Consider the following 24,079-nt stretch of genomic DNA (forward strand, 5'->3'; position numbering starts at 1 on the left):
TATCCCCTGTGGTTTCTTGTCTGACTGAAAATATTTGTTGGAACCTGTCCATAAATAGTTAAGCAGATTGCTAGAAAATATGTTCTTAAAATTTGCAAACAATGCAATTTTTAGGATGCGGTAATAACAAGCTGAACAAATCTGTATACCATGAAAACTTATGTCAGAATTGCAACTATATCTCTCTCGTTTTTGCAGTCCTGTTAAATACTTCTCATAATCGGTTTCTCTTTGATACTCGTACACAGTAGAACCCCTTGGGACCTGGATACCCTTATGTGTGATTTATTGCGCCATACAAATCAAAATAACATAATATGTACAGGAATCCTCAAATACATTTGTAACCATACATGGTGTCACAATTCGCTCCCTGCACTCTCGTGCCCACCACCAGAGGGTGCATAGTGTGACTTTTCTGTGTTCTAATAAGCTTCCAGATACTCCCCTGCATGCATATGCTGACATCCATCCATTTGGTCACTATTTGGTAATTAACATCCATTCCCAATCCATGCTGGGTCTTGTGAAAGCCAGCCTGCTCATGCTTGAAGCCCGCCTGCTAATGTTTGGCACACTGTCACCTAGAATTCCCTGCTCACTGCTTCGTCTCCACCCCTGCAGTCCAACGATGGGTGGAGAAATTCAGCTCACCTGTGGCTGGTCTGCTCACATGTGATTATTGTGAGCTCTTTTAAGACCCAGCTCCCTTCAGGCCAAGGTTGGTCATTGTATCTGTGAGACCGACCCTTGTTTCCAGTGTTTCCTGAGCTTTAGTTATTACTTTTTCCTGAGCTGCTGCTGTTTTCCTTGTTCCTGAATTAGCACTGCCTGCAGTGATACCTTGACTCCTGAGCCTCAGCATTCCTTGCTTCTGAGCTACAGTAGTTTCCCTTGGTCCTGAACTAGTACTGCCTGCAGTGCTACCTTGACTCTTGAGCTTCTGCTCAATTCTAGTTCCTGCTCCAACACTGCCTTCTGTGCTGGAGCAGGAACTAGAATTTCTAGGAACTAGATTTGTTTTCTTGAATCCTGAACCAGCACTATTCTTGTATACCCTTGGAGCCTCCCCTTCTGTATATCATTTTCCATTCGCTGCTTTTCTTCTCATTTCCTTGATTCCAGTTCCTAGTTTATTGTCTTTCTATTCCTGCTGTCTTGCTTCTATTATCTTGTATGTTTGTTACTTACTTTCTTCCAAGTGTGCCCTGTGATTTCCTTCCTTTCCTGGTAAGCACTCCTCCTTGCTAGCTCTGTGTCTATTGTGCTTGTATTTAGTTCTACCCCCTTGCGGTTACTGCCTTGTGTGTTCCTGTTTGTTCGCCAGGATCCATGGGCACAGCTGGCAACCTAGGTGGTGTTTCTTGTTTACTGCGAGTATTGTCTTTTGAGTTACATTTATAACAGCACCATAGGTTTCCGCTCCACAGACCCTGCCTTTGCATGCATATCCTATATGTGGGTATTTTCAGTCCGTATCTGTAACGGCAATTGTGGGCGAAGAACTTACTGAGCTTCAGTCTTACTGTGTAGAGCTCCCAAGTGATTTATCCCACATTCCTTTTATTGTTAATGTTGTGTGTGTGTGTGTGTATATATATATATATATATATATATATATATATATATATACCTGTGTTTTGGGACTAAAGCGGTATGGGGAGCCAAGGAGGAACTTTGATTTCATTTTTTGCAATTCCTGCTTCCCGCCTTAACCACTAGGTTGACATTCCATGCATACACCTACCTGGGAGCCTAGCGCTGCATCCTGGGAGTTGCAGTTCAGGACTACGCCAAGAACTGCAACAGGTGGGTTGTTTAAATCGGGGGCGGAGCCTGGGTCACTTGGCCGATATAGGCAGCAGGAAAACATCAGTGCACAAATGAACACCTCCTGAATACTTGTGGCGCTGAGGAAGGCATTGTTATGCCGAAATGCATTCGCCGATTCTGTGAGAATAAAAGACCTCCTTGTTGTCCCCAGCTGAGGCTTCTGCTCTTTCTTACCGAAGAGATTGTGCGATGTATTACTGCGTCTTGCCAGAGACGCATTTGGAAGCCCCCGCTTTGCAAAGCTGGCCTGGACCCTTCTGGCACTGCTTCGGCGCTGTGTTGACACCAAGGGATTGGTATGGTCTGGGCCCACCTCGATGTGCAGGAAGAAACTACGCGGTTGCGAGGACACTGTTCTTCGTCTTGGGTGACGTGCACTGACACTGCTGCCCCCGCTGACATTTGGACCTGTGTTTTGGGGCTAAAGCGGTATGGGGAGCCAAGGAGGAACTTTGTTTTTACTACAAGCAGGGGAATATGATTTCATTTTTTGCAATTCCTGCTTCCCGCCTTAACCACTAGGTTGACATTCCATGCATACACCTACCTGGGAGCCTAGCGCTGCATCCTGGGAGTTGCCGTTCAGGACTACGCCAAGAACTGCAACAGGTGGGTTGTTTAAATCGGGGGCGGAGCCTGGGTCACTTGGCCGATATAGGCAGCAGGAAAACATCAGTGCACAAATGAACACCTCCTGAATACTTGTGGCGCTGAGGAAGGCATTCTTATGCCGAAATGCATTCGCCGATTCTGTGAGAATAAAAGACCTCCTTGTTGTCCCCAGCTGAGGCTTCTGCTCTTTCTTACCGAAGAGATTGTGCGATGTATTACTGCGTCTTGCCAGAGACGCATTTGGAAGCCCCCGCTTTGCAAAGCTGGCCCGGACCCTTCTGGCACTGCTTCGGCGCTGTGTTGACACCAAGGGATTGGTATGGTCTGGGCCCGCCTCGACGTGCAGGAAGAAACTACGCGGTTGCGAGGACACTGTTCTTCGTCTTGGGCGACGTGCACTGACACTGCTGCCCCCGCTGACATTTGTACCTGTGTTTTGGGGCTAAAGCGGTATGGGGAGCCAAGGAGGAACTTTGTTTTTACTACAAGCAGGGGAATATGATTTCATTTTTTTGCAATTCCTGCTTCCCGCCTTAACCACTAGGTTGACATTCCATGCATACACCTACCTGGGAGCCTAGCGCTGCATCCTGGGAGTTGCAGTTCAGGACTACGCCAAGAACTGCAACAGGTGGGTTGTTTAATTTAGGGGCGGAGCCTGGGTCACTTGGCTGATATAGGCAGCAGGAAAACATCAGTGCACAAATGAACACCTCCTGAATACTTGTGGCGCTGAGGAAGGCATTGTTATGCCGAAATGCATTCGCCGATTCTGTGAGAATAAAAGACCTCCTTGTTGTCCCCAGCTGAGGCTTCTGCTCTTTTTTACCGAAGAGATTGTGCGATATATATATATATATATATATATATAAGTTTGTATATATATGTCTGCACGTCCATCCTGGGTGTAGTTATTCTGAATGCTAAATTGCCTCTTGACTGCCCATCCTTTGAGTCTTGGCCATTTTGTTCACTTGTACAGGCTTACCCTTTGGATTCCTTTTCTCCTCTAACTTCCTGTGTGTTCCTGGGCAGCGCTGTACTCTTCTTTCTGTGTACGTTTTCTACCTAGTTCTCAGTCCTTGCCCAAGTCCCTGACCTTTGTTCCCGACATAGTCCCAGACAGTCCCTGACACGTTTTCAGCCCGTATAAAATTAAACAAGAAAACAAGTGTTTAGGAAAAACCTACTTTATAATGTAATGCTATTGGCCGAATTAGATGTAATGGTACCCCTACACATAGGCTGTCTTGGAGTGAAAAATTGTCTGTATCGCCATATGCTCAGTAGGGAACTAGTCATGCACTTTCATGCACTCAGTTTGTCTACAGTGATTTTTTTTAATTGTAATTTTACTCTCTCTAAATCATCATCTTTGTATATTTACCACAATGAAGGGAGTGCCGTGTTCAGTAAACAGTGTTCGCAAATGCAAATTCGTTCCCAACTGATTCAATCAAAAAGACAGATTTCCTTGAGTCCACAGATCCACAATTTATTGCACGTCACTTTTGCATAGTGTTTCCACAACGATTATATTAATTGCCAAGTTTGTAGCAGTTCATCAACAGAAGTTCCTAATAAATTCAGCCAACGTGTGTCGTCCACCATAGGATGTCATCAGGGCTGAAAAGAAAAACAAAACACCGTTCCTCTTTCCCATACCACATAATTAAAATCAGCTTGGTTAATAACACAATTTTCTAAAAAACTGGACCCTCCAAAACATAATCTCATGGTTATTGAATCATAACCGTATATTGACCAGTTCATTTATGTCACCTAATTGTCTTTCCTAACATTAACCATTCACTTATTATTTAGCTCAACCGGAGACATTAATATGTGCCAGAATTATATCTCTATTCAATCTTTGACCCTCTGATACGGACTATGCCTCATCCGCCACTCCCCATCCACACGTCCATTGTAATCCCCCCGGCCGTACCTGCACCATCTGAAACAGAACAGATGAACACCTCAGGTGTAGGCCATCTGGTGCAAAAGACAGTTTGAGGCATGTAAACACCAGAGTATGTAACGTCAGGACAAGGGAGTGGACTCCTTGATAAGGAAGGGAAGCAGACAGGAGCGGATGGGATGTCAGGCACGCTAAGCGAAAGGGTGGGCCAAGGCACCCAAGCTGAATGGGAGACTCCTGAATTTTCAGGTCCTAATTCCAGCGGCCCACACATGATGCCATAAACGTACAGCACCATAACTGACAATCAAGCACCTAGAAGGGAGAGACCATTGACTTGCTGAAAGATACCTGCACCTATTGTGCAAGGAAGAGAGAGGCCCCAACAGTACACAGAAAACTATGGCCCCCAACTGGTCCCAGCTTGCCTGGAAGCTTTACTTTGTCAGTGTCAGAGAGGTGAGCCCAATAGCCCTGGGCTATAGCTCTTCCACACAGCATGTCTCCTTCCACAGGCCCTCCTATTGCCCAGTTTGATAAGGAACAGTATTCCAACTACTGTAAGGGTGATGAAGAGGAGAGTTCTCACTCAATCCTGCTCTTCATTCATTAATATACCCCTAAGAGCACTATGGACACCATCAACAGAGAGAAATTTTTGTGGTTGTTTACTAATATCCCAGCACTTTAGAACATAACCACAGACGACATGGATTGGGTCAAATTTGAACCACACCATTTAAACTCGACTGGTGACGTGACAAAGATTATCTGGAAAAGAACAGCCTAACGCAACGCCATATGGGCCGAAAGGGCTGTTTTTGAAGAATGGGGAATTGGTACACCCATTCCTACTGCAACTAAATATCCGTACGCTCTTTTAAAACCTCACCTGTCTCAAACTCCTGCCTGTGTGTTGAAGGGTGCAATTGGGGCAAATCATAGAGGGGCCCCAAATTCAGAGGGACCATGGCCCATCACTATTCATCAAAGGCATAATTGGAGAGAGGTTTGCTTCAACACCCCAAGGTATGATTATATCTTAAAGGGGAGGTAGCTGGCAGCTGTCTAGCATCCAGGATCCCTGCAGTAATGTCCTCTATTTCTACAAACAGTTTGACAATAATTTCTTAGAACATTGCGGGGTTGGGCAGCAAGCTGGCTCAAAAGGACTGGGGGACTTTCATAGAAACAACTGACATAATCCTATGTTCAAGGCATGTGGGCTGCTGAATTCATATCTTGTGCATAGATCGCCACCTAGTGTTGGATCCGGATGTTTGCACTTTGTTGTCTTGGAAGAGTCTTCAAAGTATCACGAGATAGGTGGCTCCTCCCTTGGACTACAGTGCGCATGGGCATCTTCTCCATCCTCAGATTGTTTTTTTCCGTCATTGGGTTCGGATGCTACTCCTCTACTCCTACTTCGGAATTGAAACTTTACAGCTTTACAAGGCCACAAGGCCTTCCACATCGACGATACTGCCCTTGCTCGGTTCCTCTTGAATCGATCAAACTTTCCATCTCGATCCGGTCGTCAACACGGGCCGTTGGGCCTTTTCGACGCCACGTCGGCCTGTTGTTCGATGGAAAGAAGCCTGTTTAAAAGGTGCCCACAATGCCACTCCAAGTTCCCCTGTACTGATAAGCACTCAGTATGCAACAAATGCTTATCACCCAAGCACAACGAGGAAAATTGTGCTGCGGGTGCTCAGTTCCGTTCGAAGAAGATGATCCGGAACCGAAGGGCCGCTAGAAGAGAGATGCAGTGGCCAGCACCGGAACCGGAGAACATTTTCGATGAACAAGACCTCGCAGAAGCGGCTGACTCCGACCTTGAAATAGTCACCGTCGAGGACCAGTCGGACTCAGATGACTAGATCCCACCCGGGCAAACTGAGTACCAAAGCCCCCACCCCGCTTCCACCTCGAGACAAGGCTCCGGTCGACGCATCGCCGAAAGGCTTTAGCCGAGATTGACACACTTCTTCAGAGACCCCGCCTTCCGCTCGGCTCCGAAGACCAAACCCAAGCCTGCTGTTACCCCGGGACCGAGCTACGTTCTTCCCAAAAAGGCTGTCGAACCGAAGAGTCGTTGAGCCAAAATCCCCCGATCCGAAAAAGGCCCGGATCCGAAAAGTGTTGCCGATACGAGAAAAACGTCCGACCCGAAAAAGGCTGTCGAGCCGAAGAGGAGTGTCGATCCAGAAAAACAAGATCACACTAAAAAGACTGTCGACCCGAAAAAGGCTGTCAAGCCTAAAAAGAGTGTCGATCCATAAAAAACAGATCACACTAAAAAGCCAATCGACCCGAAGAAATCCTTCGACTCGACAAAAAACTTCGAGCCGAAGAAAAAGGTCGTCGAGCACAAGAAGACTATCGAACCGAAGAAAACGGTCGATCCAAAAAATGTCGTTGAACCAAAAAAGGTTGCCGAACCAAAAAAGACAGTAGAACCGACAAAACACGTCGAAAAAGAAAAGGTCGTCGAACCAAGAAAGGTCGCCGAGCCAAGAGCAGTCGAGCCGAAAAAGACTCCACAGCCAAAGACTCTCAAGCCAAAGACTCCCAAGCAAGTACCTAAGTCACACCTTCAAAGAGCTACTCTGTGCCAAGACACACCCTACCCACCACTACTTCCCCTCCCATCAAGTCACACACCCATCCTACCCACCCCCTCACACAAAACTCCCCTCACTGGACCCCTACCCCCGCTCATAAACACACCACCCGCCCACACCGTACCAGCAATCCACTCTCGTAGTGCGACATACGCACCCTCCTCCACTCATATGACCCCACTCCCCAAAATCACATAACCAACACACACCTGCCCATCCCCGCAATTCAATCAAACCCTCTCAGGCCCCCGACACACAGCAACAGAGGCTCCGTCCCTATCAACCTTAAAAAAGTCCCCCTCATTATAGAACCTTCCACCTCCCTTATCACCCCACGGCTCAAGTGCACATTACTAAACTGCAGATCGGCTCATAGACACTCCTCCGACATTGCTGATCTCATAGAAACACTGTACCTTGACCTAATCATCCTCACTGAAACTTGGTTAACAGAATCCTCTACACCAATCATTGACATTCTAGTCCCACCCAACTATCACATCATTAGACTTGACAGGACTGCCAAGGTAGGTGGTGGAATCGCTTGCATTTATAGGAACAACCTCTCCATTACTAGAATCACTTCCCCCACTCTCACCTCATGTGAATACATCTGCCTCGATGTCATTAGCATGGGCAAACCTGTATGCTCTCTGCACATCATTTACCATCCACCGAGGGACAACCTCATCTTCACCCAACAACTCATGGACATGATCACAACCAACTCCGTTCATCAAAACTCTCAAATTTTCCTTGGAGATTTTAACCTCCACTGGAACGACCACAATGACGCGTTGGTAAATAGTTTCAAAAACTTCCTCAACTCTCTTGACCTCATCCAAATATGCAATAGCCCCACCCATGACAAGGGCTTTATTCTCGACCTTATCATCTCCAAAGAGGAATCCACCCAACTGAAATCAATACAACCCTGTGACTGGTCAGACCACCACATTATCACATTCTTCATCAATGAAAAAGTCAAACTTAACTCAGTTCAACCCACCAAATCCAAGACCTGGAAAAGAGACCTGAAGAAACTCAACCCTAACTCATTACCTCCCTCCAGCTGCAATCTCCTCCTTCCCCCTACCGGCGCCTCAGACGTTCATGCTTTGACCGACCACTACCTCAACACTATGACCACTATAATCAATGGGTATCGAAGCAAGATGGCCGCTAGGAGGGAGTAACTGGGTTGAGCTCCGGTCTTTGGTTCACTTTTGGTGCCAACCCCGACCGGAGCGACCCCACCGAACTCCCCGCGCAAGATAGGACTGCCAAGCAACACTCACGCCGATCCATCCCGGAACCGGTGGCTGCCCTGCTGCCCCTGAGAGCGTCTGCGGGACTGTGTCAGAGCGAGACGGCCACGAGAGGAGGTACTCGCCTTTGTCACCCGCCCTCCCCGGGCCAACACCGGTGCTCTCGCCTGCCCCCCGCCCCCGCTGACTAGTCGTTCTGCACTTACCGGTGCAGGGGGCTCGATGTGGCGCCCGGTGCGGCGCGGTCAGGCTCACGGCCACGAGCATACGGCGTGAGGCTCCTGAAGGTGCAGATTCCAGAATCCGACGCCGAGTGTCCCAGCCGAGCCACGAGAGAGGCCCATAGCGGAAGGGCCGCTGCCCACGCTCCGCACTCCGGTCCTAGAGGCAATGTTCTCCCGGGGCTGCCTGCTTCCAAGATGGCGGCCCGCCTCGATTACTAAAGACGAGGAAACGGGGCCCTGACCTGTAGCGCTCCATTTGGACCCCCGCCAAGATTTGAAGTTTGCAGGCTCCAATATTCAGGGGCACCTTGCTCTGTCCCCCCGCCCCCCACCGGCTCAAGCTCTTTCCACCGATGCATAGGCCTGCCTGGCCCCAACATGGCCCTACCCCGGACATCCTCTAAACCTAAAGAAGGCGAATAAGGAGATCACCCACCTTAACGACTCCAGTTGGGACCCCGCTGCGCTTGCCTAACGCCATAACCAAAGGAGAAAATCGCTGCTCTACAGGTGCCTCTCACTCTGCCTTACAAGCAAGCCCCAGTTCTCTCCCCCCTTGCCTATGGCTGCCTGACCCCAACATGGCCACCAACTCGGACATTTCTTTAACTTGTTAAGGAGAACATGGAGTCTCCTATCTTTAATTCTTTAATTCTAACTACTCCATTTGGGCCCCTGCTGCGCTAGCCTGACTCCACAACTAGAAGAGTCTAACGCCGATCCTTAGGGGCACCATCCCCTGCACCCCATGCAAGCTCCAGTCATTTCTGCCCCTGCCTAGGGCTGCCTGGCCCCATGATGACCACCATCTCGGACATCTCATAACCGTGCACCTGGCGAATACTTCTTTGAGGTCCCCGTGGTGCTATCCCGACGCCACGTCCAGAGGAAACTAATCGCCGATCTTCAGGGACTCCATACGCGACCATCACGCAGCTCCAGTTCTCGCAGTCCCTGCCATAGGGCCCCCTGGCCATTTTTTGATCGCCACTTCGGTCATCTCACAATTTCGATAAACAAAACCTCTCTGACCAACCTCAAGAGTCTTCCCAAGGAAGGCGCTTTGACGACCACAGGCTGAACTCCGCGCTTCTGTTCTTCAACTAAGCCCTCCCACCGCTGTCTAGGCCGGTCACCTCTGTCACCGAATCGGCCCCACTCCCCCCTAGTTATCTTACGATGCCGCCAGCCATGCATCTAAACACGCTTCCCTGCCCGTCACCTAACCACTTGTCTCTGCTTGGCCGGAACACCTACACCATTACTTTCCCACGCAGTCTCTCCTTCAAAGCTAAAAAACGCTTTAAACAAAATCTAATTAGGCAACACCCCGAAACACTAATTGTGGACACCTACCAATGCTCAGCGAAAGGGCCGAGAAAAACGGACTTCATTTTCCACACCACCAGGCCAGACGTATGGGTCTCCACCTTTAACTCTCTCCTCCCAGTCTCCAAAACCACCTTCACAGAGCACAGCCGGAAACTAACCATCTCACCCCTGAACCATCAGTCACTAACCGGAGACATCTCCATCACCATCTTTGTGAATGGCTCCATTCTAATTCAGGCGAAAGATGAAAACCTAGAGTTCTTCGACTCCCTCTTCCCCGCTCTTAAAACGTCTACGGCTCTCCACCCTCAACAGACGCGCTCCACTAACCCTAATGACTCCCGACATACGCCTAACCCGAAGAGCGTACCTCCACCACCCCAACTTCCCCTTACCCCGCGCTTAATCATGTCTCCAGTCATTCGCCCCCCCAGCCCGACCCCCTCTACCCCCCACCCCCTGCCCCCCCTTCACCCAAACTCCCAGAACTCGACCACCCCCACCTAACCATCCGACTCCCTTCCCTCTAGTCCACGTCTCCCAAAGCACTCCAGGCTCTCAGTATCCTACCCATAGAGATCCCAGACCACCCATCATCACTGAGCCACAGCCCCCAACGCGATCCCACACTCCTCTAGCTTTCACCGCCCCCCTTAGTGAAGACAACCTCCACCCCCTAGGGGAACACATCCTTCTTCCCTCCTTATCCCCCGCCCTCCCGATCCCTAAATTCGTCTCCCACCCCGACTTCCCTCCTGAATAATTACTTGCCCCATAGCCTCTCTCCCTCTCTAGTCATCTCACAATCAAACTCTAACACGGAACCGGTCCTCCCAACCCCCACTATCCCCCTCAGCAAAGTCTTGCCCCACTGCCCCTCTCTCTCTCTCTCTCTCTCTCGAGGTCCAGCTTCACCCACCCTCCCCCCCACCCCCAGCACCCAAAGTAACGCAACGCCTAGACCTTCTAGAAGCCCAGATCGCTACCCTGATTTTTGGCCTGAAGGAAACCCTATCCTCCCTAGAGAAACTCCTGCCACCCGCCCATTCCGTCGCACCACCCCTCCTCCAACCACCTCCCATTAGGAATGACTCTCGACCTCCAGTTGGGTCCAGGCCCCCCCTAGGCTCCCAACCTCCTCCCACCAAACCCAGGACTGAGCCACGAGTTGACAGTCCTAGAATAATTCCCTCCCTTTCGCTACAAGAAGTGAGCTCCCTCGCCGCCTCCTACAAATCCCCTCCTTCCCAGCCAGCCCAAGCTCAACCCCAATCCCATTCACCCTTCGTCCCGATTCAAGTCATCACGGGAGTAGGAAGAGACCCGCCCCCCCAAAAAGCTCACAGACCACCATCCTATCTTTCCTCCTTACCCAGAGCTACTTCTGGCAATCCAAAATCGAATGCTGACCGTCCGATTAACTGTATGCTCATCAACTGCCGCTCCGCCGTCAAACATGCTACAGAAATTGCCGAAACCATTCTCTCCCATGACCTGGATGTCGCCTTCATCACTGAAACATGGCTTAACACTCTATCCCTTCCCATCATGGACACGCTAGTGCCGCACGGATTCGCTATTATCCACAAAGACAGGCCCGTACACAAAGGGGGCGGAATAGCTATTATCCACAAAAAAGACCTCTCCATCACTGAATCTCCCTCCGTCATTTACAACTCCTTTGAATGCCTTTCGGTCAGCCACAATTCGCCGAACCACTGTCCACTTCAAAGCCTTCTCCTCTACCATTCTCCGGGCAACTCCTCCGAATTTGGAGCTCAGTTAACGGACCTGATCACTCAAACCGCTCTGGATAGCGACTTCAGAATAATTCTTGGCGACCTCAACATAAGATGGAATGTAACTAAAAACCCACTCATCCAGTCTCTCACCTCCCTTCTACATGACTACGATTTAACCCAGCACTGCACAGAGGAAACCCACCATAGAGGAGCAATCCTTGATGCAATCATCGCGGATAAAAAGACAATCTCGATCGACCACATCATCCCGGTGGACTGGTCGGACCATCACGCCATTCTCTTCCATATCAATCATTCAGTTCTGTCCCTCCCACCTACTCAAAGCTCCCCCAAGTGGGTCAGAAACTTTTCGAGAATTCCTCCCGATAAGCTAGAAGAGGGACTTAGCTCACTCCTCTCGAACTCGACGGAACTCCTCTCCACCACGGAACTCACCTCGCGGTACCACGCCAACCTGGAGCTCGTCCTAGACCAGCTGGCACCGCGGAAACTAAAAAAACCAAGAAGCATCCCCTCCAGATCCTGGTTCTCCACAGACATCAACGAAGAAAGAAGACACCTACGATCCATGGAAAGATCCTGGAGGACCAACCCCACCTCCCTCAACAGGGACCAACTCAAGGCAACTCGTAAAATCTACTACAACCATATCAAGAATAAAAAGTCGTCCTTCTTCTGCTCCGCTCTAGACAATGCTAAAAACCGCCCAAAAGAACTCTTCAACATCATCAGGAACCAAACATCCATTCCTGTGATAGATAACAGGGTAGCATCCAAATCTCTATGTGACGAATTTGCCATCTTTTTCAACGAAAGAATTGCCAAAATCGATCGCTCACTCTGCGCTATGCCCTCAGCCATTCCCTCCGCAACTACCCTCATCAGGCCAGCAACCTCAGCCATTCGCTGGTCCTCCTTCCGGCTTATCCAGGCTGAAGTGATAAGCAATCTCATAGCCACCACCAATCCCTCATCCCACTCCCTTGATCAGCTTCCCCCGAGAATAACAAAAGACCTGAAGCTCACTCTAGCCCCAACTTGGGCCAAGATCATCAACAGCTCTTTGAGCGAGGGCTCCATCCCTGACTGCCTTAAAATAGGTCAAGTCACTCCACTCCTAAACAAGCATTGGAAATGCAATAGGTCTCGCATTAGGAAAGTTTGAGCTAATGGTCTTATAAATGACATTTTTTTTATTTATGTGTTGTTTTTTAAAATAGCTAAATTAATAGCTTTGTCATTTACAATGCCAATAGTTATAACTTTCGCAAATGTGACACCTATAGCATTTGTAATGCAACATGTTTTGTATTTACGTGACTTAGATGTATTGATATTACAAATAACAATGGCTTTTAACTTTTTAAAATAATTAATACTTAAATAAAAGTGATTGTCATTTATAATGGCAATAGCTTAAACGTTTGTAAATAACTTTAGTGAAGATTATGTTCAGTGTATTTTATTGTGACGAAAATCCAAGAACAGAAGTGAAATATTAACATCTTTTTTGACATTTGTAATAAAGCTTGAAACATTGAGAGAACATATTTGAACCAGTGATGCTGTGGTGATGCTGAGTGATGCTGTGGTTGCGCTGAGTGATGCTGTGGTTGAGCTGAGTGATGCTGTGAGAGAGTTGAGGGATGGAGACAACATAGCAGAGCGTTTAGAGGGGCCATAAAAAGAAAGGGTACAGAGAGAGAGAGGGGGTAGGGAGAAGGTAAGAGAGACGGCAGTGACAGTGACGACGCGAGGGAAAAGAGAGATGTCGCCATAGCACCTATAGAGACCCACACACCCATATGTAAAACTGCGCCGCATTACTTAGGAACCTGCAGTAATAAACATGTATGTCTATAATGCTTGCACATATAGAGAGAGCGTTTCATACGAGACCTGGTGTTTGAAAGCACCTTAATAATTTATCAATAAAATAAGCATTGTAAAATAACAGATGTTGCTTTTACCACTCACTTTACCAACCTCAGAAGGATGACAGGCTCGGTCGGCATTGCCAGGATTTCAAATGGCGACTTTCAGATCACTATATTTGCCAGCAGGGAGTATTCAACTCGCTGTGCTATCTTGCAGACAGCAAGCCAATAAAGTGATGAGCTATACCCAGCCCAGTGGGAAAATGTGACTTTCAGCATTTTCTATGAAAAGTTTATTTCCGTCAGTCATCACCCAATCCATAATTCCGTTATTTAATTGACAGTTATTAAAAGTGCTGCCCCCAGACACTTTAGGAATGTTAACCAGTCATCTTCAGTCGTTTATTGCTGTAGTCCGGCATATAAAGAAGCGACAATGTTGCCCAAGATGAATAAACCTCCCCCAGTGGAAAGATCTTTGTCCTGAGCAGGAAACAAAAAACGCACGGCCTGATGCACATAAGAGTTTTGCAGTCGTAAAATCTGTCATTTGGAAAATTACAGGCTTTATAGAGACACAGCCCTAAATCGCAATGTACGTAAGGTTCATTACAAGACGTAAATAAATGTCTTTGTGACTCACAATGCGTTCTTTGACACATAATATGGATTAATAGGGAAAGGCGGCATAAACTGGGCGTCCCTAATGATTCGAAAATCTTTAATGGGTGTTGGTTCCCCCCCACCAAAACTGGGGGTGACCATTCACAAAGTGGTCCCTGTCTGCGAGCGCCACTTGCATTTTTTAATGTGAGGGTGTGGGGACAGGGGGAAGCATGCAGGGGACCCCCAAATGCGCTTCACTTCACTCCCAGGGGCAGAGGCTGAAATCCATAAAATAAAAGAGCATTTTGCGACTGTGACTGCAGGGACGGGGTATGCTGTCCCTCGCAGGCCTCCGTCCCGCCCAGCCCTTTCAGTAGGGTTCAGACTCAATCTGCTGGTGTTGCTGCTTGAGGATTCCGCTTTGCAAACCTGTTGGCAGCTGTGCAAGGCCTTATTGCACGTAGTCTTGGGCGGGGCCCCACTCGCTGAAGTTTAAACCACCGCCGAGTGAGGCACATGAAATGAGATCTGCTGTTTTACACTGATTTTAAACTAAAAGAGGTGCCACATAATTATAGCATAATTTTTCTTTCTTTGCTGCATAAACAAGTCAACTCTGCCACATAGAAAGAAAGAAATACAGAAAGAGAGAGAGAGAAAGGGGGAGGGAGAAAAAGGGGGAGGGAGAGAGAGGGGGGGGAAAGAGAAAGAGTTAGAGCGAGAGAGAGGGAGAGAGAGAGAGGGGGAAAGAGAAAGAGAAGGAGAGAGAGAGAAAGGAGAGAGGGGAGAGAAAGGCGAGAGAGAGGAGAGAGGGAGAGAGAGGGGGAAAGAGAAAGATAGAGCGAGAGAGAGGGAGATAGAGAGAGGGGGAAAGAGATGGAGAGAGAGAGAGAGAGAGAGGAGAGAGAGAGAGGGGGAGAGAGAGATGGAGAGAGAGAGTGGAGAGAGAGAGAAAGGAGAGAGAGAGAGTGGAGAGAGAGAGAGAGAGAGAGAGAGAAAGGAGAGAGAGAGAGAGAGAGAAAGGAGAGAGAGAGAGAGAGAGAAAGGAGAGAGAGAGAGAGAGAGAAAGGAGAGAGAGAGAGTGGAGAGAGAGAGAGAGTGGAGAGAGAGAGAGAAAGGAGAGAGAGAGAAAGGAGAGAGAGAGAGAGAGGGGAGAGAGAGAGAGGGGAGAGAGAGAGAGGGGGGGAGAGAGAGAAAGGAGAGACAGAGAGAGCGAATGCGCCCTGGTGGGAGCTGCAGCCTTCGCACTATTTCTAAAGAATCTCGTAATGTCATTTTAATTTTCTTCCCTATCTATAGAGTTATTTTGAGTATTTCCCTCGTTTTTTCTATTCCGGTATTTTTAGCTGGGAATATCTTTCTATTCGTGGAGGAAGAAAGAGCTGGCGGGGATGGGTGGGGGGAGGGCGGTGAGGAGAGATGGGGAGGGAAGTGGAGAGACCGGGAGGAAGAGGATGAGAGAGAAGCAGACAGACAGATGGAGCGGAGATGGGAGAGAGGAGGGGTGAACACGAGAGGAGACAGAGGGGTGGACGCGGGTTCAAAGGGGGGGGGGGGCGAGTGGACAGGCCCAGGAGTTGGACACTGGAGAGAGCGGGAAAGAAAAGGGGAGAAAGGACAGAGCGAGAGAGAAAAGATGGAACGGATAGGGGGGGGGCTAGACCCCATAACTGAGGGTAGAGAGTGCGTAGTTACAAGCAGAGGGACGAGAAGTAGGTTAAAGGTGGGGAGAGTAAGTGGGCACAGCCATTTATAACAAAATAATAAACATTGATTAAAATAGAAGGAGACGCGGCAGAGTATCAGCAGCCACGCCCCCATTTCACTCCTTTAGGATATCATCATCATCCTCTCAAGTAGCACTGTGGGGAGCTATGAGAGAAGGCGCTGAAGACCACTTGAACAGAATGGAGCCACTTAATCAGACAAAAAAGGATCACCCACGGAGCAAGAAATAAGAACAAAGAGGTTTTGACGACACTCCCCCATGTGGACATCACCCTGTATCAAGCAGGGTCAGGTATTAAAGATATTACGACCCTATGGGCTGGTAGCGGATCCCCACTTGCTGCCCTGGATGCATTGAACATACAAACCAAATGGTTTCCTTTTCAAAACCACAAACGCACATTTTAAATGAAACTCTTTTCACACGTCTATTAGGTTTCACTGTTATTTATTCACACTCTTCGTTTGTCTTACTTTTGCTGATCAAAATTCTGTGTTTACTCTAGTGATGTTACTGAATATTCTATCAATATATCAAATAATTGCTAATTGCGTATGCCTGTACCCAATGCATTCCGGGTCGGATGACCCTATTTCAAGGGTCTCTACCATAAAATAAAGAAATATAATAGGTAAATATCAGCACCTAAGAATTCCAATGAGTAGAATAATCCAATACAAGTGTGTCGGGGTGAGCCTGAACAAAGTTAATATTAGCTAAATCTGGGCATAAAAATACAGCTGATGTTTTTGAAATGACATGCACTCCCTATGCTGAGCGCGCTCGGACGTACATACATAACTACCCAGATGGTCTCGCCACCATGATACTGCGTGAGTTTAAAACCTTACAATCTTAATCCCAATGTAAGAACGGTGAACACGTCATGGTCGGCATAGTTAGCTAGTTAGGGCTAGTTCAGCTATCTGAGGCCTAAACATCTGTTCTGAGTAGGTAGAGGCCTTGCTCTGCTACCTACTGCACAATACACTGGGCTCTGTGTTCATCGAGGGGTAGCTCTGCTGTGGGACACCCTGTAGCAGACACAAAAGCGTAACGTTATTACCAATGTAGCGCGACAGTAAAACATAACATTACAAAAGCGCAAAATTAACAAAACAAGGAAGAAAGCAACAAAGGGAAAGAGTAACACGAGAACGAAGGATAGGACAAAGGATAGGATAAATGGCAGATTTAAACAAATGGCGAAGAAATGCGAGAAAAAATAAAAACCAGAATCAACAAAAAAAAAAAAGGAGAAACACGAGAGACGGCCTGCGGCCGTCAAAGTGAAAGTGGGGGAGGAGAAATGCGACACGGCGGGAGGGGGCGGAGCGGGGAGAGCGGCATGAGGGTGTGAAGCAGCAGGGGCCTTTGAAGTGAAGCAAAGCTTCACTTCAAAGGTGTGGGAGGAGTGCGGCTGAGGGAACAGATGGCGATTTGATGATGTGCACGCGCATTTTAGGTCAATGCGCTTGCGCATTGACCTAAAAGCGCACGGGCACAGCACCAAATCGCCACAGTTAGTTAAACTTTGTTTAAAGCCCTATAGTCTCGCTTCTCTCAATGCGCATGCGCATTGATAGGTCACGAGACCTAAAAAACCCGGCCTGGACCACAAGGACATGAACAACTTCAGACCAGTTTCGAACCTTCCACTCTTATCGAAAATTCTGGAAAAATGCGTGCTGTCTCAGCTTTCCCAGCACCTAGAAAGCACGAATCTTCTCGACCCACACCAATCAGGGTTTAGAAAAGGCTGCAGCACAGAAACCGCAATCCTAAATGTCCTTGACGATCTTCACATGTCGCTCGACTCCAACCAATGTAGCCTTCTCATCCTCTTAGACCTTTCGGCTGCATTTGACACAGTGGATCATGCCCTGTTACTCAATGTCCTCCAGGAGAGAGCAGGCATGGAAAAGACGGTCCTAAAATGGTTCTCCTCCTTTCTCTTCAACCACACTCAAAGAATCAAAATCAAAAGCTGTGAATCGGGCCCTCTCCCCATCACTAGAGGTGTGCCGCAAGGGTCTGTACTCTCACCTCAACTCTTCAACATCTACATGGAGCCCCTTATGTCAATTCTAAGGAAGTCCAACATCCCCTTCCACCTCTACGCGGATGACACACAACTCTACCTGGAAACCACTTCGACATCCACAGACTGAACTGCACACTCATTGAAGTCCAACATTGGCTCTCATCCAACAACCTCAAACTCAATGAAGGAAAAACCGAAGTGCTCCTCATCTCGAACACAGATGAAAACCCCCAAATTCTAGAATGGCTCAAAGCCTTAAACGCCCTGAATGTTCCACTTGTTCCTACTAACTCCTTAAAATCCCTAGGGATCACACTTGACCCTAAACTGGACATGAAAGAACACATCTCAAAAACTGCCAAAAGTGCTTTCCTGAACCTGAAACTCCTCTACAAACTGAAACCCTTCCTCCCCTCGAAAGACCTGAAACAGGCCACGCAGGCTCTGGTACTCTCCAGAATTGACTATGGCATCACTACGCTGACTGGATCAGCCAAATCTCACCTGGGTCCTCTGACCTCTACCCTCAACGCCGCAGCAAGAATGGTCACAGGAACCAGGAAATACGAACACATCTCCCCGGCTCTTAAGGATCTGAAGTGGCTCCCTATTGTCCAACGAGCCAGTTTCCGCACAGCTTGCCTCACTCACAAAGCCCTGCATACAGGCAAACCTGATTATCTGGCCAACAAGCTCAAAAAGGCCGGTCAATCTAGGAACCTCAGAAGCTCCAACACGCTCCTACTCATTCCTCTGAAATCCCAGAAACACAAAACATCCAGCAAATCCTTTGCGGGCAATGCTCCCAAGATTTGGAACGCCATCCCCCCACATATCAGAACGACCGCCTCCTTCCCGAAATTCAAGATGTTACTCAAAGCCCTCTTCCTTGAGCGCTCTGGATTGTAGTATGATCTCCATGTCTGACTTTTAAAGCCCATTGTCTCTGCGGTCCAAGAGCCGGATGACTTGCTTTTGACTCTATCCTGTTTTTGCGCTCCTGTTACTATTGTAAAGTCTTTCTCTTCACCCATGTGCTCCCTGCTCTGTTCTCCTTCCTCACTGCCTCTCTAATGCCTATTTGTACGTGTTGTGAAGCGCTCTGATACCTTCGGGTCCAGCTAGCACTATACAAAACTTTAATAAATAAATAAATAAATAAATAAATGAGGCAGCCCCCCTACAACTAAAGAGGGTCCCCACTAAGATCTCTAACCCCTGGTACGATGGCAGACTCAACGAAGATAGACGTGCCATGCGACTTGCAGAGCGCACCTGGAGATCAGCCCCTTCGGCATTGCACCTTAAAGCTCTTAAGAAAAAGATAAATGCCTACTTTAGGAAAATCAAACGTTCAAAATCAAACTTCTTTAGCCTCCAGCTAGACCAAGCAAAAAAACGACCGAGGAAACTGTTTGAGCTAATCAAAACACAATCCAAGGAACAGCCCAAACAATCACATAGCTCACTGCTCGATACACCATCCTGTGAAGCCTTCTCAGCCTTCTTTACCCTAAAGACCGACAACATCAGGATTGATCTCCTAAAAGACCTTAGCCTTTACTCTAGTCTACACAGCATAACACCCACTGAAACAAAAAACAATGCCACCTGGTCCTCATTTGACACCTACTCAGAAGAAACAATTGGCAAACTGCTCAGTACCCTGAAACCTTCTAATCACCTCACAGACCCTCTTCCAGCTAACGCTGTAAAAGACTTCATCCCTCTGCTCCTCCCACTGTGGACCAAAATTTTCAACAGCTCACTTCAACAAGGACTCATCCCCGACTCCCTCAAACTGGGTCAAGTCACACCTATTATCAAGAAACCAACAGCTGACCCACAGACCTGAAACACTACCGTCCTATTTCCAATATCCCCACCCTGGCCAAACTATTGGAAAAATGCGTACAACTCCAGTTAACAAAACATATTGAACAGTCTGACCTCCTCAACCCTCATCAATCAGGCTTCTGATCAGGTCACAGCACAGAGACAGCTATGACACACATAATTGATGACGCCCTCCAAATCCTAGATCAGAACGATACCTGCCTCCTCATCTTACTTGATCTCTCCTCAGCATTTGACACTGTCAAACACGAGAACTTACTCGAGCTGTTAAATACCAGAATCGGTCTATCAGGGACCGTTCTCAAGTGGTTTACCTCCTTTCTGCATAACAGATCACAGAAATTCAAGAGCAACAACTTGATGTCCTCACCTATGCCTGTTACATTAGGCGTCCCACAAGGCTCTTCCCTATCCCCAACACTGTTCAACCTATTCATGGAGCCTCTCTCCACCTTGTTACAAGCATCCAATGTACACTTTCATATGTATGCCGACGACACCCAGCTCTATCTCAAACTTCAATTCCCCGAAGACATCAATTTGCTGAACTCAACGCTCAGAAATACCCAAACATGGCTGGCCGAAAATCACCTCAAACTTAATGCTCTGAAAACTGAGTTCCTTCTGATCACACCTCCTGCAAAAATCTCCACCACTCAAATGTGGCTTAAACACCTAACTGCACTCAACATCCAACCTACCATCGTGGACTCCGCGAAATCCCTTGGCATAACACTGGACACCAACCTCAATATGCAACACCATATCAGCAAGGCGATAAAGGGAGCTAACTTCCAAATAAATACTCTGAGGAAACTTAAACCTTTTCTCCCAGCTAAAGACTTCCAAACTGCAGTACAAGCCCTAGTCATTCCTCGGATAAACTACGGAAACGTCGCCCTCTGCGGACTCCCCCTATCAACAACCGCACCCCTAAAAGCCTCACTGAACTCTGCTGCGAGACTCATCACTGGATCAAAAAAACACTCGCATATCTCCCCTGACTTGAGATCCCTGAATTGGCTGCCTTTCGAAGCCAGAATCCATTTGAAAATCGCCTGTATGACTCACAGGGCTGTACACCATAACTCACCCACCTACCTCACTCAGAAGCTGACCATCTCAGGTGGCTCAAGAAATAATAGAAGCACAAAAAATCTTCTTCTGAAACCTCGAAGATTCCAGAAGGAAAAAACTTATAAACGATCCTTTTCAGGAATGGCACCCAGGATCTGGAACTCCCTCCCCCCAGAAACCAGACTTATCTCCTCCACTGCATTTTTCAAGAAGGAAGTAAAAGCTATCCTCATGGCTAAATTCACTTGAACATTGACCCTGGATATTTTTACACCTTTGTATTATCTGTATCTGTTTGAGTTAGTATGCTCCCGATGTAACTTCCCCCCCTTTAGATGCCCTTTTATTTACCTTAGTTTATTCTGTGATCAGAGATTTTGTTCAATACCTGCTTGTTTTTATTATCCCTTGCTTTTATATTCTGCAAAGATCTTGTTCGCGAGGTATAAAACTCTCAAAATAAAATAAAAATAAATAAAAAATAAGTCCAAACCATCGGCGCCAAAACCAAGGACAGTCGAGGAAGAACTCTTCCATCCTGATCCACTGAGCGCTGATCAACCTAAACTGTATATAGACCCTGACACAGGACACGTTACAGTTTACCCAAGAAAGAAGAGACCATTGGACACTGACACTTCTTCTTCACCTGTTCCTACAAAGAAAATAGACTTTGGAACATCTCCTTCAAGGCCTTTTACTCCTCCTCCCTTTTTTCCTAACATGCCTTTTGTACCTTACTCTCCTGCACATTCCAACTATGATGAGGCACACAACATGGGGGAAGATCCTCAAGATACCTTTGTAGAACACGAGGATCAAGATGTACAGGATGACACATGGGGTGACCAGAATGATCCTTATGATACATACGAGCCACAACCCATCCCTGACACCTCCCCATACCCTACAAAGCCGTCTCCTACCGACGACACCATTATCTTTAATCAATTAATATATAGGGCAGCAAAATACCATAGTGTAGACATGCACACTGACCCTATAGAAGAAGACTTTTTATTTGACATTTTTCCCACTTCTGAAAAGGGTGTAAGGACCCTTCCTATGTTAAAAGGCGTACTGAAACGCGCACCTGACATTTTCAAAGACCCTGCCAGAGCGCGTGTACTCAATCCCAGGATTGATAAAAAGTATAAAGCAGCCCCTGTAGACCCTCCTTATATCAGGTCACAGTTACCTTTAGACTCACTTGTGGTAGCAAACGCTCGAAAGCGAGCGAATTCACAAACAGGAGATGCTTCCCCTCCTGACAAGAGTCAAAGATACTAGAAGCATCGGGAAAAAGGGTAGCCTCACAGGTAGCTAATTCCTGGAGGATTGCAAACACACAAGCTCTATTAGCACGCTACGATAGAGCACATTATGACGAGCTTGAAGGTCTACTACAACACCTTCCAGACCCTTTCAAACAAAAAGCTACCGACCTCATACAAGAAGGCAAATTTATTACAAATGCTTCCATTAAATGTGCGCTTGACGCGGCTGGCACAGCAGCTAGGTCCGTTAATACTAACGTATTACTACGCCGGCATGCGTGGCTATGCATCTCCGGCTTTAAGACTGAGGTACAATCCACCATTCTCAACCAACCAGTCAACCAAGATTTCCTGTTTGGCCCAGCAGTTGATACCATCTTAGAAAAGATGAAGAAAGATACTGAAACTGCTAAATCAATGGGCCCACTTCAGTCTCAACAACACAGAGGTTCCTTTCGTCGCTCCTCCTCCAGAGGCTCAGGGAGAGGCAACACATCACAAAATACATCAACATTTAAAAGTAACACCCAGAGCACCTTTAATAAAGGCTCAAACAGAGGGGGTTATGGAGGCAATAATAGCATAGGCCGAGGACGTGGCGGCAACAACACTAGAGCCTCCACCGCCACCAAACAGTGACTTGCTCACACTCCCTCCAGACCACTCAACACCGGTCGGAGGCAGATTAACAAAATTCCTGCCAGTCTGGAACAACATTACCACAGACAGGTGGGTGAGACAAATTATCCAGTATGGCTATTGTCTGGAACTCACTTCTACTCCACCCACCATCCCACCCAAACACCGTCCTATGTCCAGAGAACACATCACACTGTTACAACAAGAGGTTGCGTCCATGCTACAAAAAGGAGCCATAGAGCCAGTCCCTCCTCACCATCAAGGAACAGGAGTATATTCTCTATACTTCCTAATTTCCAAAAAGGACGGATCCCTGAGACCCATACTAGACCTCTAAACCAATACATACATACTCTCAGAGCATTTCCATATGATTACTCTACAACAAGTATTCCCGTTACTCCAGCAAGGCGACTATCTTGCTACATTAGACCTCAAAGATGCATATTTTCAGATACCTATAGATCCATCTCACAGGGAATATCTCAGATTCACAATAGAAGGTCAACATTACCAATTCAAAGTTCTCCCCTTTGGGGTAACTACAGCGCCAAGATTTTTTACAAAATGCCTAGCTGTAGTAGCAGCACACCTCAGGAGGCAACACATACATGTGTTTCCATATCCAGACGATTGGCTCATAAAAGCCAGATCATCCGCACAGTGTGCAAGCCACACGTCTCAGACAATTCAGCTGCTGCACAATCTGGGTTTTTCCATAAATTACCCACAATCTCATCTACAGCCCTCCCACATACAACAATATCTGGGAGCTACAATAAATACTTCAGTGGCAAAGGCATACCCAAATCCTGCCAGGATAGCCAACATACAAACTCTCATTCACAAGTTTCCGCCACAGCACACTCTGCCAGCTCGAGTGTTCATGCAGCTCATAGGTATAATGGCCTCCTGCATATTCATTGTCCCTCATGCCCGACTTCAAATGCGTCCATTACAAGAAGGCCTAGCATGGAAGTGGAACCAAGCTCGAGGACAACTAAAAGACCTAGGGCCAGATGTAGGTCAGCAAATACCGGTCGGTAACGGCCAATTTCGGCCGTTACCGACCGGTATTTGCAAATGGAGATGTAGGGGCCTTAAAATTGACAGATTCAGTATATTTACCGATTCGGTAAAATACCGATGCTGTAAATGTACTGAATCGGTAAATCAATATGTAGGTGGCACTGAAAACAGTGCCACAGGCCCTTACCGATTCGTTATTTACCATGTAATACTATTGCATGGTAAATAACGAATACCTGTGTACATGCACATCTGTGCATGTACACCTGTGCCATGTGATACACATACATGCCCTTAGGCATGTATGTGGGCATGTATTAGGGCATGTATGTGTGCCACATGGCACACAAGCCACAAACAGGGGTGC

The 24,079-nt window shown here is 47.5% G+C and overlaps 1 protein-coding gene across 1 annotated transcript in view; it reads left to right on the plus strand.

Annotated features, from left to right (window-relative positions):
* TOGARAM1 (TOG array regulator of axonemal microtubules 1) overlaps nucleotides 1-24,079 on the plus strand; it is a 778,500-nt gene that overhangs the window by 272,414 nt on the left and 482,007 nt on the right. The window lies entirely within an intron of this gene.

Source organism: Lissotriton helveticus, chromosome 9, assembly GCF_964261635.1.
Source record: "Lissotriton helveticus chromosome 9, aLisHel1.1, whole genome shotgun sequence".
NCBI classification, from domain to species: domain Eukaryota; kingdom Metazoa; phylum Chordata; class Amphibia; order Caudata; family Salamandridae; genus Lissotriton; species Lissotriton helveticus.